General features: G+C 48.8%; 1 pseudogene; it reads right to left on the bottom strand.

Moving 5' to 3' along the window:
• Positions 1 to 1,335: 1,335 nt before the first annotated feature.
• LOC144120017 (uncharacterized) lies at positions 1,336 to 17,736 on the bottom strand (annotated as a pseudogene).
• Between the last annotated feature and the right edge of the window lie 1,539 nt (positions 17,737 to 19,275).

Raw genomic sequence — 19,275 nt, forward strand, 5'->3', positions numbered from 1 at the left:
GGAAGTGGCGATTATAATAAATGCACAACGAAGCGCGCCGTTCGAGCGCACTAAAATAATACACCAGCAGTTCAAGGATATCATATATAATAAAAATATAGAAACGCGCATGCAGTGTGTGAAAGCGCGGCGCATCAGGTGCGCTTTTTGAACCCGCGCGCGCTGTCAAAAACGTGGGGAATTCCGAGAAAAATCTAAGGAAAATATGTCTATTCCCAACCGGGCATGACGTCATTAAACGTCACGTGACCATGACGTCACGTGACGTTTTAGACGTGACGTCACATTTTGTTTGACCAATCAGCGTTTCCAGCCCACCTGCCCGCAAACGCTTGTCACACCACAGGCATCGCAATCTGCATGTGGTCTCGCGGCTACACAGGCGCTCGCTTGCTCGCGTCGTTGCCCCCACTGGGCTACTAGCGCCGCCTCGTGGAAGGCGCGGTCAACATATGAAGCTCTCCCATAGCGTTACGGAGAAGTTTCGTGACCAGAAAAGCATTGAAAGACTCTGCCTGTAGCTAACCACAGCTTTATTGCAGGCGAGAGTTGTGTCTTTTGCACTCTCGGGTTTGCCTTTTGCCCATCACCGACTGTGTTTCTGTTTCATCATTCTATTTTGTGACTGTGAGTTTCTTTCAAATGTTCAAAAGCACTGCCCTCCGAAGGCAATTACTTAACCTGTTGTGGTCGCAATAAGGCGTTTCATTATAAAAAAATTATGTTCAGAGGTTACTGCAAAGTCTGCTGCCGGAAGAGGTTTTGGAGCATACGCCGACTGGCGCTGTCTGCATTGTCCTTCACAGAGCGGTACGGATTCAGAAAATTAAAACGCGTGTTCGTCAAGAACTCTCGAGCAGCTCCTTGCTAAGATAGAGAGCGTGTTGCCTCTTAAGGACGTAATCAGCTCACTTTCCCGTAGATTGGATGAGTTGCTGTTGCTGAAAACTGATGTTGAGCCGCTACAAGAATCAGTGAAAAGTATACACGCCTCTATTTTTTTCTTATCTGGGAACTATGATGACTTAGTTAAATCCACTGCTGCCCAGCAGACCACAGTACAGAAGCTTGAAGATGAAGCACTTACTCTGAGCACCCCAGTGGTAGGCTAAAATGAGCAACTACCACATCTTCAGAAAGCGATTAATAACATGAAACAATATAGCAGGCTGCAGAACTTAGAGATACAGGGCTTCGCTCTTAAGCAAGGTGAGCAGGTGTCAGAGGCAGTAAAGAACTTAGCAGAGACGTTGAAAATTGTGTTATTTGACTCAGGTATTGAAGCAGCTCATTGACTCCCGCATAAAAAAGAAAAAAAAATTCTGTAGGTGAGATTCACTTCTGTCGCTGCAAAGGAAAAATGGATGAGTAATCGAAGCCAGATCACGCCCCTAGTGGAAAAGAGGCAGCTACCTGAAATGTACTTTAACGACAACCTCACCACATCAAACAGGAAACTGCTTTGGGAGGCTATGCAGAAAGGCAAGGCAAATAATTTTAGAATTCGTTGGGTCAACCATGGAAAAATGTTTTCTAGGAAGACCGAAGTCTCCTCTAATTTTTGAATTCATGATTCTACCAATTTAGATAAACTAGTTAGAATCATGAACTGTGCCTTGCTCAGTGAGCTAAAGGAGGACGCGTTCTGTGTACTTCATGTAAATATACGTAGCTTGCGAAAAGATAGGAATGAATGTTTGGCTGTTGTTGACAAGACTAAGAATACTATTGATGCATTCGTACTTACCAAAATTAACATCCCTTCCACACTTCTCTCCTATTTTTCGTTACCCAATTACTCTAGTTTCTCTTTCACACGCTCAACTGGGATAGGCGGCGGAATTCTTGTTTTTGTTCACAGCAAAATGAATGCCTACCCTTTACAGTGAAAATTTTGCTTTGCAGAGTGCGTTGCGTTGCAGATATCATTCTCAAATTCGAAGGTTACACTTCTAGGAATTTACAGGCCTCCTTACCTAAATGTGAATAAATTTCCTTCTTAGCTCGACAATTTTTTGGGCTCCCTACTGCCAAATCATGCTATATGCCTCATTGGAGACTTCATATTGACACCTTGTCTCTAGCACTTTCTTCTGTTTGCGAATACCTAAATAGCTTGGCAAAACATTATATTGAACCAACGATAAAAGCCTACACAAGACAACAGTGCCTGGGAAAACATTTCGTAGTTTCTTGTATTGATCACATCAATATAAGAGCTCCGTTTGCCCAGTCTTTCTCGTCGGTAATTACATACAAACTTTCAGATCATGCTGTTAGTTGTTCGGAACAGGTTACGTCCCAGAAGGACTGCGGGACCTACGGAGCTTTCTTCAGGACTGCACCCCATAAACAAACCGGTCGCCAGGTCGGGGAGCGCCTGTACCCATCCGGAGGTTATCCGTCGGTGGGTTTCGAACCTGCCACCCCCTTGTGGGACGTAACCTGTTTCGAACAACTAACAGCCTGACAACCCGGTTCAATATGTGCTGTCTTCGTGTTTGTCTTTGTGCCGCATATGTGTTATATGTTTACCCCTCTCAGGGGGGATTTCCGGCCGTCAATGGCGATCGAAGAGAAGGGTGCCATGTAAATGCATGGATCTCGGTTTCAGATCACTGCGTTGTAGGTTCTCATATCCTTTTTCTTCCTTAAATAAATCATACCCTAATGAGGAGCGAGAGAGAGACAGAGAATGAAAAGGAAAAGCAGGGAGGTTAACCAGATGTGAGTCTCCGGTTTGCTACTCTACACTGGGGATGGGGGATAGGGGTTAGAAAGATGACAGAGAGGAAAACGCAAAAAAAGGAACGTGCACACTTGGAGAAACACACACACACAAGGCGTTCCAGTTAAAGTCTTTCACACGGGCCGGTAGATTGTAAGAAGCGCAAAAGCGCTTGCACGGTCTTCTTCTGCGGCGGTAGGTCCTTTCGATGTTGTAGAATTCTTTTTTCGGATAGCGGTTGGTCGTCCAGTTGGTCAAGTTCGTGGCTAAGGCATGCCCTCAGTGGACTGTACTGCGGGCAGGAGCACAATATATGGCCAATTGATTCTTCATGGCCGCAGTGGTCACAGGTTGGGGTGTCGGTCATCCCTATGCGGAAGGCCTAGGCTTTAGTAAAGGCAACACCCAACCAAAGTCGATATAAAAGCGTGGCGGCTCTACGGCGAAGCTGTGATGGCGCTCGAAGACTTAATGTTGGATCAAGCGAGTACAGTCGCGTATTTATTAAATGTGGCTCATTCCATTGCGACTCGGTGCACTGCCGAGCAAGTAGGCGGAGCTTCCGTGCCGCGTCTGTTCTAGAAAGAGGAATTGGGACGTGGCGCTCCTCAGTATGGGCTGAGCGGGCAGCGTGATCCGCCCGTTCGTTGCCGATAATCCCGCAGTGAGTTGGAAGCCACTGGAACGTTATTTCATGGCCGGCATCACTTATATGGTGTAACGTCTCTGTAATATGGAAGATTAGTTGTTCGTTCGGTCCGCGTCGTAGAGGTGACAGTAGAAACTGCAGTGCCGCCTTCGAATCGCAGAATATTGTCCATTTGTGTGGCGGTTCATCACCAATGTGATGAAGGGCAGTTAAGAGCGCTGCGAGCTCTGCTGCCGTCGATGTTGTCACGTGGGTCGTCTTAAATTTGATTGTTGTAGCTTTCGCTGGAATGACGATTGCCGCCGCAAAGCTGCTTGGAAGGACAGATCCATCAGTGTAAATATGCGTTGAGTCACGGTAGTTCTCGTACAAATGTAGTAGCGTGAGCTGTCTAAGGGCTGGTTATGACAGATCAGCTTTTTTCGAGATACCAGGTATTGCGAGGTTGATTTTTGGCTGAGCGAGGCACCATGGAGGGATCGAAGGTCTCGCAGCCGGAGTGAAATAAGCTGGCAATGATTCATCGTATGCAGTTATCGTTTGGCTGAAAGATGTGTGTGACCTGTCCGCTGGTAGAGAGGCTAAATGATGACGAGGATTCCTGGCTAGATGCCTTATATGGGTCCTGAGTACTTCAATTTCAATGTGGGTCTTGACAAGGTGGTCTCTAGCGATTGCTATCGTAGCCACTGTTGAAGCACTCTGAGGCAGGCCTAGACAGATCCGGAGCACTTGACCCTGAAGACTTTGTATTGTGCGTAGATTCGTTTTGCCTGTGTTGTTTATGGCTGGCAAGCTGTATCGTAGAGATCCTAGAAAAAGCACCCTGTACAGATGTAACATGGCACTAGGCGACATTCCCCAGGTCTTGCCAGCGAAAAACTTGAACAGGTGGCAGATGCCTGTCAACCGTTTTTTCACGTATGATATGTGTGGGCTCCATGACAAGTCCCTGTCGATTATGACACCTAGAAACTTGTACGATCGGACCCGTCGTATTATTTGGCCATTTATCATTGCACTGTAGTTTGCCATGGGTTTGCGCGTAAATGCCGCTAGTGCGCATTTCTCGGAGGAAATTTCCAGGCCTTGATTACGGAGGTAGATAACAGTTTGTGTGGCAGCTCTCTGAATTCTCGCTCGGAACTGTAGGCGTGTTACTGCAGATGTCCATATGCAGATGTCATCCGCGTACATTGATAGCCTGACTGTGGTTGGCACGTGCTCAAGGAGAGCAATTAGTGTTAGATTAAATAACACGGGGCTAAGTACACCGCCCTGGGGGACGCCGCGGTAGCTATAGTGAAGAGAAGTATGGCCTTCCTCGGTGCTTACAAAGAAGGATCGCATGGATAGATAGCTCCGTATCCATTGAAACATCCGACCACCCACTCCTACCTGTGCGAGAGCAGAGAGGATGGCTTCATGCGTAACGTTGTCATACACCCCTTTAACGTCGAGGAATAAGCATGCGCAGAGACGCTTACGGTATTTATCATGTTGAATGTAGGTCACCAGGTCGACGACGTTATCGATCGATGATCGACCGCGTCGGAAGCCCGCCATGGCATCTGGGTAGGTGTTGTGGTACTCCAAGTACCACTCCAGGTGTCCTAGGACCATCCTCTCCATTACTTTGCCCACACAGCTCGCCAAAGCGATCGGGCGATATGATGAGAGCTCCAACGGCGACTTGCCAGGCTTCAGCAGTGGAACAAGGCGACTTGTCTTCCAGGTTGTTGGTAGCGTGCCATTTCTCCAAGATTCATTGTACACCTCAAGAACTCCTCTCGCTCGCTCCCCCAGGTGACACAGAGCTCGGTAGGAAATTCCGTCAGGTCCTGGCGCTGATGTGCGGCTACACAAAGCTAATGCTGCCTTAAGTTCGTGGATCGAGAATGGTAGATCCAACCGGAAATCACGTGGTGGCAGGTAGCTGCCCGAAGGCTATGGAATGTTGGTAGCTGTGAGTTGGCCGGATAATCTGGCGCAGAAATCCTCTGCCACGTCAATCTCCGATCTCTTTTGAGAGAGGACAAGCGCCTTGAATGGGAATCACTGTACGGGAAGTGTCCGCAGCCCGCGCACCGTTCTCCATAGTTGCGATAAAGGCTTGCGTGGATCTAGCGACTCACAGAAGGCAGCCCAACGTTGCAATTCGAGCTTGTCTAACCGGCGCTGTATCTTCTTTTGCGTGCGCGTGGCGGTCCGTAGATCGTCCATTGTTTTCGTACGTCGGTACCTTCGTTCAGCACGTCGTCGGATTGCTCGTAGTCGTTCTAGTTCCACATCAAAATCATTAAGTTTCGAGGAGAATATTAGAGTACGCACAGTGTCCTGCACCACGCTCTTGATTGCCTCTTCCAAGTCGAAAGATGAATTGGCGTCGCAGTGATCTTCCATAATAGACTGAAATTTAAGCCAGTCCACTGTTTGGATTGTATCCTGTGTTATGGAAGCGGTCAATCCTCTGATCTTGATGTACGTGGGGATATGGTCGCTTCCGTGCGTCTCTATGTCCGCAAACCACCTGCACGTCTGACTAGGCTTCGTGAGACGAAAGCCAAGTCAAGACAACTGCAGTACGTGGAGCCACGTAAGAACGTAGGACTTCCATCATTCAGCAGCCAAAGTTCATTACTGGAGGCGAAAGATACCAGAGCTCTGCCTCTTGCATTGATGATCCGACTTCCCCAGAGTGTATGATGGGCGTTGAAGTCTGCAATGATGACCCAGGGATTGGAAGTTGAGGAAAGGATGTCTCGTAGTCGTTTGTAATCAAATCGACTTGACGGAGATAGGTAGGCGCCTAAAAAAGTAAAGGCCAGATTCTTTTTCCTTACGTTTAGGCATATAGTATATTGATTACTGTCATTAGGTGGTACAGGCTGATGAGTGTAGGTGAGGTCACGGCGAATAAACACCAAAACCTTACTGTTTTCATAAACAGCTGACGACATGAATGATTCATATCCAGAAAGCCTGATTTTGTTCGATAAGTTCGGCTCGCAAATGACGATAATGGGAAAAATATTGGCGTACACGAAGCGACGGAAATCCGAAAGGCGCGCTTTGAGTCCGCGGGCATTCCACTGAAAAATAGCTGCTTGTCGGACCTCTTCCCTAAAAGACCAAGGCTGTGGAGCCATGATCTACTCAAGGGTTGCAAGCACCGGACTCAGAGCGTCCAGTACTTGAAGCGCACTTCTGGCAGACGGTGTGTGCATGTTGCTTAGCAGCACGCGAATGGCATTCATTAAAGGCCTAATAAGTGCTATCACTTGCTCATCTGTATTCCGCGACTCCTCGGATACAGCACCTTGCTGTACTGGGGGCGGCTTCTTCTACGGCTCTTCTGGCGGTCGTGTACGCGGAAGTGGCGGCCATTCCTTTGTGGAAAGAGATCTGGCTGTTTTCTCCCTTCCAACACCGGTGTTCGGAGTGCTGGAAACGTCCGCTGATGATGATGCTTGACGAGGTGACTTTTCCTGAAAGCTTGATGTTTTCCGCCGTGAAGACGTTCGTCGGTGACGTCGTCTTCGCCGTACTTTCACAGCGGCCTCTTTGTGGGTAGAGTTGTCTCTCACCATTTGTTTAAGAATGGTGATCTCTTTCTTGATCTGGGGACAGTCTTTGGAAGAGGCGCAGTGATCACCTTGACAGTTAGGACACTTCAACATGGTTGCGCTGCAGTTGTCTTCTGAGTGGGGTTTCGGCACATCGAGGACACACGGCCGAATTTCTGCAAACACCCTTCACATGTCCAATCTTCTGACAATTGAAGCATTGCATAGGTCTTGAAATAAATGGTCGAACCTGGTGGCGAAAGTGGCCGACCTTCACGTAGGGTGGAAGGCAGTCGCCTTTGAAGGTTATCCTCACACAACGTGAGTTGCCGAGGCGACCAACATGCACAATCACGTTGTGTTCGCTTGCTGGTTTTATGAGAATTGGTAGGTCTGCATTAGATATTTCATTGTCAATGTCATAGATGACTCCTGTTATTGTGGCACCATTCGTTGGCACGATGGATCGGACCTTGATGTTTCCCAGCTGCGTTACATGTTGTAATATGGTCAGTACGCTCGGGTTCATCACATCGATTGCCAGGATGTTTCACCTAGTGTTTATCCTAACATCCTTGATCTCATTTGGCACGGTGTTTTCTAGATACACGGAGAGTGCTTGCCTGTTGAGGACGCGCAGGTTGTCGGTAGCGTTCTGTGGCACAAACAGGATGGAGTGAGGCCATCGCTGAGGAGCTGTCTTCACAATGTCCGAGCTGGACGCCGAAGATGAGTTGATAATTCTTCGTTTGGCCTTGCGGTACTGGACAAGTCGAAAGCTGTCTTCCGAGGACTCGTCACCTGATGCGCAGTACAGCTCTGTGTCCTCGCTACCACTCGACGTATTTCCTCGCTTCCGCGAACCGATGTCCGCGGATGAACGGGAACGGGAACCGCCCCCTCCATCACCGCGATGGAGGGGGCGGTAGACCCCACAGGTGCAGTAAGAAGTCCAGAAAAACACAGAGACGGGCGAGATGGAAGGAAGGAAGGAAGGCCTCAGACGTTGCTGGCACATACCCACTACGGGGGAGTGGCCAAGACACAGGCGGTTAATTACTGGATACAGGAAAGTTTTGACGGGAAAAAGAGTGGTAATAGTATGTAGTCTGATAGATTGGAAGAGGGAAGGAAAGGGATCCAGTTAACTTGGAGATCAAAGACGGGACAATTGCTTTATGTGCATAATAGTACACAATGCCTGTAATGTTGCAATGTCGAACTGACTGAGGGCGGCAAAAAGAAATTAGAATGGGAGTCGCTGCGTTCTTGAAGAAAATTTTGCACAGCAGAGCGCACACTCCTGTCGCTTCGTCCAAGCAAAGAAGCGCCAATGGAAAGAACAACCGCGGAAGACACAGGCAAGCCCAGTTAATGAAATGGAATTTGCAAAAGACGCTTCCTCAAATGAGAAAAGCGGCGGCAGAACAGAAGGAAGTGATCTATTGTCTCAGGTTCGGCACAAAAAGGGCACAGTGGGGAAGCTGCCAGGCCAGATCTGTGAAGGTAGAAATTTAGAAGGGGAACCCGGCAACGCAAGCGTGTGAAAGAGACCTCTAGTCTGCGTGAGCGCCAGTCTTTGCTACTCCAAGGATGCAGAAGATGCTGATATTCGGGAGATGATGTAAGAGCCGGGGCAGCAAATTCCTGAAATATTGTGTAGCTGCGAAACCTCACCGCAGCTGTATATGCACACGATGGCAGGACAGCAACAATTGGGCCGCTGAGAGAGGCTCTTGCTAAGGAATCTGCAACCTCATTTAAGTGAAAGCCCATGTGACCGGGTACCCAAAGCAACCTTACCGAATTTAGATGGAGCGGAATCAGGAACTTAAAGAGGCGTAATGGCCGAGAGTCAGTGGGTGAGGATAAGGAAGAGCAAATGGACAGAGTCTGTCATAACCACGACCTGGGAAACGGTAGATTCTAATTTTCGTAAGGCTAAGATTACTGCTAGTAATTCAGCCAGAAAAATTGGAGTGAAGTCAGGAAGACGGAGAGAAAAAGACCAATCCAGTGAAGGCGAAAAAATTCCCACACCTGCCTCGTCGTGATCCTGCGAGGCATCGGTAGCAATAAGAACATGACAGGGAAAGGACCTTAGGTGGTCCTGCAATAGGCCCTGAAGAAGCGGGAAGGGCTGCAGCTTTGCATTCGATGGGAAAATGTCATCGAATTCAATCTGGACAGATGAGGAGTTGTTATATATTTGACGGACATCTGTGAAATGAATATTTATGCGATCAAGGAGGGACTGCACGTAACATATCTGCGGGGTATGAAATCGATACCAGGCAGCACTAAAAAAGGCGGAAGGTTGACTAAGAAATATTATACTGGAAGCGTGAAGAGGTGAGTCGCACAATTTTAAAAATGTTTGAACTGTTAAAAGGCGAAACCTAGCTGATAACGAAGGCATTCGCGCCTCAAGGTGCAGAACAGCATTGGCGACATATTTTGGAAGCCCCAGACAAAGGCGCAACGCCTCACGCTCCAAAAGCACAAGAGGGCGAAGTTTATAGGCAGGAGCTCCTGAGAATAAAACACACCCGAACTCCAAAATTGGGCGGATTTACATTTTATAAATCATCAGAAGCGTATGCCTTCTCATGCCTGACCTAGCACTACAAAGCCTGCGCAGGATGCCAATGGCCCGAACTCCTTTTGCAGAAACTTGCTCAATGTGTGCCCGCCAGGAGAGAGTAGAGTCGTATATTACACCGAGATACTTCACCGTCTGAACTTGAGGTATTATGTTATTTCTATAGACCAGACAGATATTTACTGGAACAGAAACTGGAAATGCTAACAATGCGCATTTATTCACATTAAGGGACAGATGAATTCTTCCTAGCCAGTTGTCAAGAACATTGAGGTAATTTTGGAGGGTTTGATAAAGAGTGTGAATGTCACCTGGTGATGCAAAAAATGCAATATCGTCGGCGTACACATAAGTTTTCACATTTTGAATGCATGATATTAAGCTTAGAAAAATGTTAAAAAGAACAGGTGAGAGAACTGATCCTTGCGGAACACCTGTCTGTGGAAATTTCCTTGAGGAAACACCATTTTGGCAGCAGTAAAATTCTCTATTTTCCAAAAAAAAACAGAAATACAGGCTACAAAATAGCTTGGGAAGTTGAGTTCCTGTAATCTTAGTAATAGAGTCGAGTGCTCCACGCTGTCGTATGCTTTACTGACATCCAAGGTGACAAGCGCAGCAAACTTTTTTCTATTGCGAGCTAATTTAATACGACACTCAAGGTCAATATGAGAACACCAAATTGAACAACCCGGCCTGAAACCAATTTGGCATGGATTCAATACAGCATTTTCTGAAATGAATGACATGACACGGCTGAGAAGCACCCTTTCCACCAATTTCACAAGGTTCGATGTTAACGAAATTGGGCCTATATTGTCTAAAGTTAAGCCCTCCCCTTGCTTTTTAAGCAATGGAACTATTTCAGCAAGACGCCACTCATGCGGTATCCAAGGACCTTTAATAGAGTGGTTAATTAGAGCCAACAGGTCTGCAGGAGATTCATTGAACAATATTTTGATCATAGATGAAGTGACCTTATCGGGGCCAGGAGCCGCTGGGGATAAGCGCAGAACAATTTGCGACATCTCAGGCATAGAGACCTCAGTGAAATCACTTGAGGTGCATGTGAATATAGTAGAAGGTAAAGCAGATGTAAAGCGAAGCTCTAGGCCACACGCAATATCCTCTAAGGCCTTTGCGATGTCAGCAGGGGACTGAACGAGGGATTCAATGTTGGCAGCCGGAGGAATCACCTTGTTGCGCCTCATGAAATTAAACAAATCTCGTTTATTTCCTGATTGGGAAAGGAAATCATAATGATTTGTATTATACTCCTCCTTTGCACGGGCGACAGTGCGCTTAAATGTTGCTGCAACATACTTATAATCCAGCCAATTTTTTGGGCATTGATTGATGAGAAGTTTCTTCGAAGCTGCTTTCCGTCGTCTATATGCACGCGTGCACTCAGCATTCCACCAATTGTTCGCGATTGCACCCTTTGTTCTCTTAAGCAAAAATTCAGACTTTTGCCTTGCATGGTCCAGTACTGAGCATAGATGTGCAGCCTTGCTTTCAGCACTTCTCTGAGCGCGAGTGTCTGAAGTGATTTGGAGGGCTGATTTTAGCGTGTCTTTAAAGCAATTGTAATTTATTAACGTGCGCTGATGTCGCTCAGGAAGAGTTAATTTACACGCAAACTTGAAGCTAATCGGTAGATGATCACTGTTTGTTGCACAGTCAACAGGCTCCCAAGACATAACAGAGACTCCTGGGGAGGAAAAAGTTAAATCCAAGGCAGAGCGGCATTGACTGCGAACAAACGTAGGCAATCCGGAATTGTTGCAGATGAAGTTGTTGCCAGAAGCCCAATCAAATAGTCTAGAACCAAAGCTGTCTGTTTTAAACCCCCAAGTCACATGGTGCGAATTGAAGTCGCCAAGTAATAGAACCTGAGATCGGCTACTAGACATGAGTGAGTCAAGGAACCGAGTGTCACGCACACCAGACGGGAAATATGCATTAGCTACCGTAAAGGGCTGTTGACCTGGGACATTGAGGTCAACCGCTAGGATTTCACATTCATTGTCCGCATATTGAAAAGAAATGCATGCCCTGTGGCAAAACTTTTTAGATATGAGCACTAACAACCCTCCCCCTCGTGATGACCGGTCAAGCCGGAACGGATGGTAATCCTTGAGATGATAATTGAAATTTGGAGTGTTCCGCAAGAGAAGCACTTCGTCTTCCTTCTGAGGAGCGAATTTCATATAGAGACACTGCCACATTCGATAACCTTATAGCAGACTTTAACTCGGTTTCGTTGCACGAGGAAGTTTATTCTTTTAACGTGTACGACAGACTTGTGCAGGTTATTAATTCCGTAACTGCCTAACCACAAAAGGTCAAAGTGATAAACAAACGCTACCCAAATATTCTTTCGGTAACAAGTGACGTTCTAAAAGCCACTGCACAAAAAGACGCCCTTTGGACACGTTGCAAGTGTAGTACCAACAACATAAGCTTCAAGGATAATTTCAGGTTGTTTAGAAATAAAGTTACTGCCATGATTAGAGCCTCAAGACGTAACTACTTCAATTCGGCTTTTCGTTACAACCGACATTCTTCATGTAAATCTTGGTCAACTATCAATTGCCTCTCTGGGCGGAACCCAAAACAATCGATTAGCGATTCATTTGCTAAATCTTTCAAAGACTCGCCCTCTGCGGCCTCTGAGTTTATTGCATTTTCCTCTCAGGTTTTCAGGGAGTTTCCCATATCACACTATGAGGTTCCGCGGTCTATATAATGCACAGCTTCTTCAGCTTTTCTCCCCTCTATTACACCCCAGTACCTTGTGTGTGTGAAAAACTTTATTTCAGGGAGGAAGCTTGAGGTAGCCGGAGCTACCTCTCGCAATCTCTAGGTGGGCTCCTCATTACAGGAGCCCATTGGCGACCGCCGCGACTCGAGCTCGGTGGACCAGGGCCTTCTGGCTTGCTAGGTCCGAGCAGCCGAGCAGGGCTGATTCCCAGTCCTCCCGGGTGGGGTTGGGTTTGGGAACGAGGTTCGGGGTTGACTGGCATGCCCACACCATGTGAAAGATGTCCGAAGACTTCTCCGCACAGTGTGGGCATTCTCCTGTACAGGCAGGATCAAAGTGTTTTAAAACTGCCGGGCACAGCAGCGTTTTGGTGTAAAGGCGGAGGAGTGTGCGTTCCTCCACCTTTGTGAGGCCCTTACAAGGCTTGTGATAAATTGCATGGCCGAATTGGAATGATTCAGTAATTTCTCGAAAAGTGAGGGCCGGATTGGGTTCGGGATCCGTATCCAAAGAGTCTGAAGGCGTTGCCCGGAGAGTGAGCGCGCGGGCGGCGGCGTCTGCCGTTTCATTGCCTTCGAGGCCCATATGAGCTGGAGCCCATACAATCGTTCGAGACGCGGGGGCCCCGAGGTAGTTACTGTTTTGAATGATGCGATGCGCAAAGAGAGGAATGTACCTCTGTTTAATATTTCTGCAGGCCCCTCTCGAGTCGGTGACGATCACTCGCGACTCCTGGTCTGCGGCGGCTAACGCGATGGCAACTTCTTCCGCATGTGTTATGTCTTGAGCTCGGAACGTTAGGCCGTTCACCGCGATTTTTTGGTGGACGACTGCGGCCGTGTACCACCCCCCATGGTGAGGGCCTGAGGCGTCCACGTAGAAGATGCCATGTTTGTTCCCATAGTGACGGGCCAGTGCCTCCGCCCGCGCAAGGCGCCTGCCACAGTGGTCGTCACGTGTCATGTTGCCCGGAAGAGGGCGTACGTGCAGGGCGTATCTCCAGATTTCAGGAATCCGTACGCGCTCTTCCGTAAGTGTTGGGTGGTGGATGTGTAGTTGGGCTAATAGGCGGCGACCCGACGGCGTTTTTGAAAGCCTTGTGTATTGATTGGTCAAGTGCGCCTCCCGGAGCTCCGCGAATGTGTTAATCATCCCCAGGCCCATGAGACGCTGGTTGGATGTGGTGATCGGGAGATCGAGGGCACACTTGTACATCTTTCTGAGAATCACTTCGAGGGCGTTCTCATCAAACTTGCGCAGGTGGAGGTAAGGAGTCGAGTAGAGGACTCGACTTGTCACGAATGCATGCGCCAGCCGCAAAGCGTCTCTGCACCGTAACCCCCCGCGTTTGTTGGAAACCCGGCGGACCATCCGGCCCACCTGGTCCCCCACCTTGCGCAGTTTTGCTAGTGTGGTATCAGCCCGTCGATGTTTGTGGATAAGGAGACCAAGTACTCTAATCTCATCGTGTTCGGGTATCAGGCCGCTGGCCAGAGATAGTTCCATTTTGGTGGCGCAGTGAAGCGACGGGCGAATGTGCACAAATTCGGATTTTAACGGTGAGCACTGAAGGCCGCAGCGGCGGGCGTAAGCGTACACGATCTCCGCCGCTTGCTGCAGGTTGGCCTTAATGTCTCCAACCGATCCGTGTTTGGCCCAGATGGTTATGTCGTCGGCGTACAGCGCGTGCAGGATGCCTTCGACCTTCGCCAGCTGAGCCGGGAGTTTTATCATGGCCAGATTGAAAAGTAATGGCGAGAGGACCGCACCCTGTGGGGTTCCTCTCGTTCCCAGTTTATATGGGCCGTGTTCTTCGTCTTGTATTCGGATGAAACTTCGTCGATCCGAGAGAAATTGCTTGATGTACTGAAACGTGTTATGTCCACATTTCGTTTGGGAGAGATGTTGCAGGAAGATTTCGTGTGTGACATTGTCGAAAGCCCCCTTCAAGTCAAGGGCGAGTACTGCCTTATCGTTGAAGGGATATTCGACAGGGTTGAGAATTTCTCGGTCGAGTTGAAGCAGAACATCTTGAGCGGACCTCTGCGGGCGGAAACCGAACATGGTGTCTGCGAATGTATGTTCATTTTCCAGAAACCCAGACAGCCTATCCCGCACCATGGTCTCCATCAGCTTTCCCGCGCAAGACGTGAGGGAGATGGGGCGGAGGTTGTCTGTGTTTATGGCTTTGCCGGCTTTCGGAGCCCTGGTCTTTCAATTGGTCAATTGGTAGAGGTGCCTCAGCAAGCCAGATAGAGTTGATGAAAGCGAGGAGGGTTTCGTAGGCGGGATCGGGAAGATTAGCAAGCATTTTCACAGTTATCTTGTCCCTGCTCGGTGCCGTTCCTCGTTTCATTTTAGCTAGGGCCGCCTTGAGGTCATGCAACTGGAACGGTTTATCCAGATTCGCGTTCTCTGAACCTGCATACGAGAACGCGGGTCCTCCGGGGTCCTGCTTAGTGCAAAGATACTGGTCGCGCAGTTTGCATGCTAATTTTGATGTATTTCCATCGAAGCTATGAATAGCTCGTTGGAGATATTTTTGTGTCTCGGCGCGGGTTTGAGTCGGGTCAATTAGGGCGCAGAAAAGGCGCCACGTGCTCCGGCTCGACATTTGTCTGGCCGCCGTGTTGCAGCGGTCTACCCAGTTCGAGTCGGCGAGTTGGGCCGCGTACTCTGCCGCTCGCTGGGTGAGCTCGGCGATACGAATTTTGAGCTTTCTGTTACGTTTTTGGTGGCGCCATCTGCGGACGAGGCTGTGCCGCGCCTCCCAGAGGTGCAGAAGGTGGTTGTCCACCTCCGGAGTGGCCTCCGAGAGTTGAATTTGTGTTTCCACCGAACGAAGGTGTGTAACCAATCCTTGTGCCCACGCGTGGTAGCCTTGTTCGTGGATAGACGCCGAATTGATGTAGTTTTGCCGGAACTTATTCCAGTCTGGAAGCCGAGCTTGTGCGTGGGGTCTTGCCAATGGTTAAAGTCCTTACGGTGGTATTGATAAGGCAGTGGTCACTACCGAGGGTTTCCTCGGTGTTGATCCATTCTGCGTGTACAATGTTTTTGGTAAAGGTGAGATCCGGACAAGTATCCCGGGTCACGGAATTACCCAGCCGCGTTGGATATGCAGGGTCAGTGTGAAGAGTCAGGCCCAGCGTGGACGCGAGTTCCGCTAGCTTGCTTCCCCGCTTCTCTTCACGCACGTACCCCCATAGTGTACTGTGGGCGTTGAAATCGCCCACAATCACCAGGGGGTCCCTGCCCGCAGCCTTTAGAGCGCGGCTAAAGAGTGCTGCGAACGTTACATTTTTGAGTTTGGGGGAACAGTATATGTTGAGTACGTGGAGTGGTGCATCTTGTTTCTTGAGCGGAAGAAGAGTCACCATCGCATAGGAATATTCTGTGTAAAGTTCCAAGTCAACTAGATTAGCCGTATAATTTTTATGCACGCAGACGCAGGAAGAGGGGTCCTGCTTAAAGGGGATGTAATTTGTGAGGGTGACGCCACTCCCTGGCTCCTGGAGGGCAACCACCGCGGGAAGAGAATCGAAAGTTGAAAGGTAAAGTCGGAGATCCGCCCTCTTTGCGCGAGAACGGAAGCCCCGACAGTTCCACTGGACAGTTTGGACGGGGGTGGCCGAATTGGTTCTTGGGGAGCGCCTTATCTTAGGGCTGCTCGCCATGGTCACTTAGATTGAGGAGGGGTTGTACTGACACTGCTCGGGAGCCAACACTCGCAGGAAGGGGGGTATCCTCCATACCAGAGAGTGAGCAGTTGTCGTCGGCTACCTCGGGGGTGCGTCTAGAAGTTTTGTGAGGGCGGCCGGGTAAGGGATCGCCGGGCCTGCGCGAGGAGCGCAAGGAATTCGCAATTTGTTGGGCAATCATCGCGGGGATTGTCTCTTGCAATTTGGAGATGGCGTTTACCATCATTGAAATTTGATTCTCTATAGCGGCGAATCGGGCCTCTGTGGCCCCGAGGCGGGCCTGGAATGCGGCCTCCAAACTTGTTACCGCCTTCGGTACCACGAGCTCACTCTCTCTATTACCTCAGCCGCGGGAGGCGAGGGGGGAGAAGAAGACTGGTTGATTTTAGATTCCAATTCGTTAATTTTCTTTAGCAGCATCTCATTTTCGGCTCTGAGTGCTGCTATTTGATCTTGCTCGGCGCTATGCGCCATTGGAAAGGGAGTGGAAAGGGGGGAGAGAGAAGCAGCCCCACCCGAACCGCTCACCTGGTGGCTATTTTTGACTGCGTTGACCCAGGCCCTGGTATCACCGCGCGTTTCTGTCGACTGTTTCGCCAGTCCGCCGTGTGGTGGCGACACCTTGGATGGTTGTTTTGCATCACCTCCGGTAGGTGGGTTCTCGGTGTTGGAGATTTCCTGGCCATGCTGATCGCCGGGAGGCCCAAGATAGCGGCTTTTCTTCTTGGACGCCGTTTTTTTCTTTTTCGTCTTGGGTGTGCGGAATTTTGCTGCACAGTCACGAGAGTTGGTGGCATGGGAGCCACCGCACAGAGAACACCGGGGAACACAGTTGTGAGGAGCCCGCACCCCCTCCACTAGCGGAGCTTGGAGTCCGCAGAGTCCACAGGTGTTCGATCGCAGGTTTGGACACGCATCAGCGCGATGCCCGACGACCCCACACTGGCCGCACGCCGGGATAGTTTTGTAGTAGTTTCTCACAGAGACGACCATGTTGTCATAATGTACGTAACGGGGCTTCTCCTTACCCGCGAAAGTGATGCGTGCTTTCTTGGATGTCCCGAACTTCCGGATTTCCAGGATGGTGCCGGCGCGCCAGCACACTCGGTCTTTAAGAGTTTCCGTGGTGTCCGAGTTACGGACCACGATCACGCCGTGGCACATGTTGCCGCCGTCTTGTCTTAGGTAACCCCGAAGCGGGATCGACCCATTGTCGGAATTTACTGCGAAGTCCCCGATAAGCTGGTCGGCCGCCTCGATGTCCGGGGTATGCACAATGATGAGGTTTTTGCTCTCGTGAGGGTAGAATGGAGATGGCGCGGGCCCGTGTCATTCCGAGGTACGCTGAAATGGCAGTGCCGTAGCCGGTTTCTGTGAACGCCTCGTGAAGAGAAACGCTTTCTCTGGGCTTTATAACTATGACGTAGTCTTCAGGTGTCGGTTTGGGCATTGGACGCGGCTTCCACTTCGAGAACGCCTTGTCCTTGCTTCCCGTGGCGCGCGTCGCGGAAGCGTTCACGTTTCCGACCGACGAACCTGCGGCCGGGGCGGCGCCGAACGCCGCCATCTGGGCTTTGTCTTGGGAGCGGCGTGCAGCCGCCTGAAGCAAAGCTTGACTCTGAATTTTGGGAGTAACCGTCGAACTTGAATCTCCGGTGGTGGGCACCGAGGTCCACAACATCGCCTCAGGGTCGTAGCCGCGCACGTCTTGCGCGGAAGTCGCCATCTTGTCCTCGGAGGGCCAATTCCACCAGGCCAGGCGTTGGCGACGCCGTTAGGCTTAACGACGGCGCCGACGTGGTCGGTCGAAAAACGGCCGTAAATTTAGAGAAAGTCGGCCTACCTGGACGAATTCGGAGTCCAGGTGTTCCGCTTCGTTTTCCGGCTCGTTTGACGCCAGTTTTGCCGGGGTAGAATGATTTGGGATGTGCCCCCAGCCGAAAATCGGCGGAGCCGAAGAGACACATGTCTGCTCACGTCGCGCGCTCGCAGCGCCCCCTCCCAGTACCTTCATAGCATAATTTTTAGCTTCAATTTGAATAAAGATGCAGGTGTTGACAATATCAGATTGAGTGACCTCCAACGTAATTTTACGTGATTGCAATCGGTACATCTTTTTATGTTGAACAGTTTTATTACTCAATGCTTCATTCCACACAATTCAAAAGTTGCCATAGTCAAACCGTTGCATAAAAGTGGCTCTTTCAAGGCTATTAAAAATTATTGTCCTATTTCAATTTTACCTGCGATTGCGAGATTTTCGAAAAGCACCTACTCCGAGTTACGTACTGTTTTGTTATCACGAATACTATCCTATCAGAGGCACAGTTTGCCACATTTAAGATAAAGGAACGTTTTTTTATTAGAAAGCTGTACTGATATTTACTCAAGTTTTGATAATAACAAATTCGCATGTTGTCCGTTTTTGGACGCCAGCAAAACTTTTGATTGTGTTCGCCATGACCTATTGCTAGAGAAACTTGATGTCATGGGGTTTAGGGGTTGTTTTAATGATTTTCTGAAAGACTATTTTATTTTTCTAATCGGGATCAAGTTGTTGAGATAAGCGGGCATCGAAGTTCAGAATCATTTTTGCCGGCAGGTGTTCTACAGGGCTCTGTTTTATCGCCCTTGCTTTTAAATTTATTTCTAAATGATTCATGAAATGCTTTAGCAAAATGTTACATTTTTCAATGCGCTGATGAGACGCTTTTGTTGTCAACAAATGCATCGCTGCCTCTGGTCAAGGATGCTCTTAGAGCAGATGTGATGCATGTTATGGACTGTTCTTAAATAATTCTATTTCAATTAATCAACAAAAACAACTCATTAGTTTCCATAATCCCCATAAAAAGCTTTCCTTTGTTCAACCATTGTTTATACATTCCTCGCATTGTGTTAGTTGCTGTTGCATTCCTAATAATTTTTGAAATAGGGTCATGTACCTTGGTATACTTTTTCACAGAGATATGTCTTGGAATAGTCATCTTACCGTAGTGTGTAACAAGGATCGTGGTTTATCATGTCTTCTATACAATGGCCGATATTTATTACGTTTTCAGGCTCACAAGCTTATTGCACAATTCATTATTTAAAATATCATCAGATTTGGAGTCACTGTGTATTATTACTGCTCAAAGACTTAGCGAATTAAATTAAATGCTATACTAAGTAACACACTTCGATCCCTGGCACACAACACGGACGTTTCACCTGACTGCAATTTATTTTCGTTGTTACAGCTGCCCTCTTTTGAAGCCCTCTT

The sequence above is a fragment of the Amblyomma americanum genome, chromosome 1 (assembly GCF_052857255.1).
Source record: "Amblyomma americanum isolate KBUSLIRL-KWMA chromosome 1, ASM5285725v1, whole genome shotgun sequence".
Lineage (NCBI taxonomy): Eukaryota > Metazoa > Arthropoda > Arachnida > Ixodida > Ixodidae > Amblyomma > Amblyomma americanum.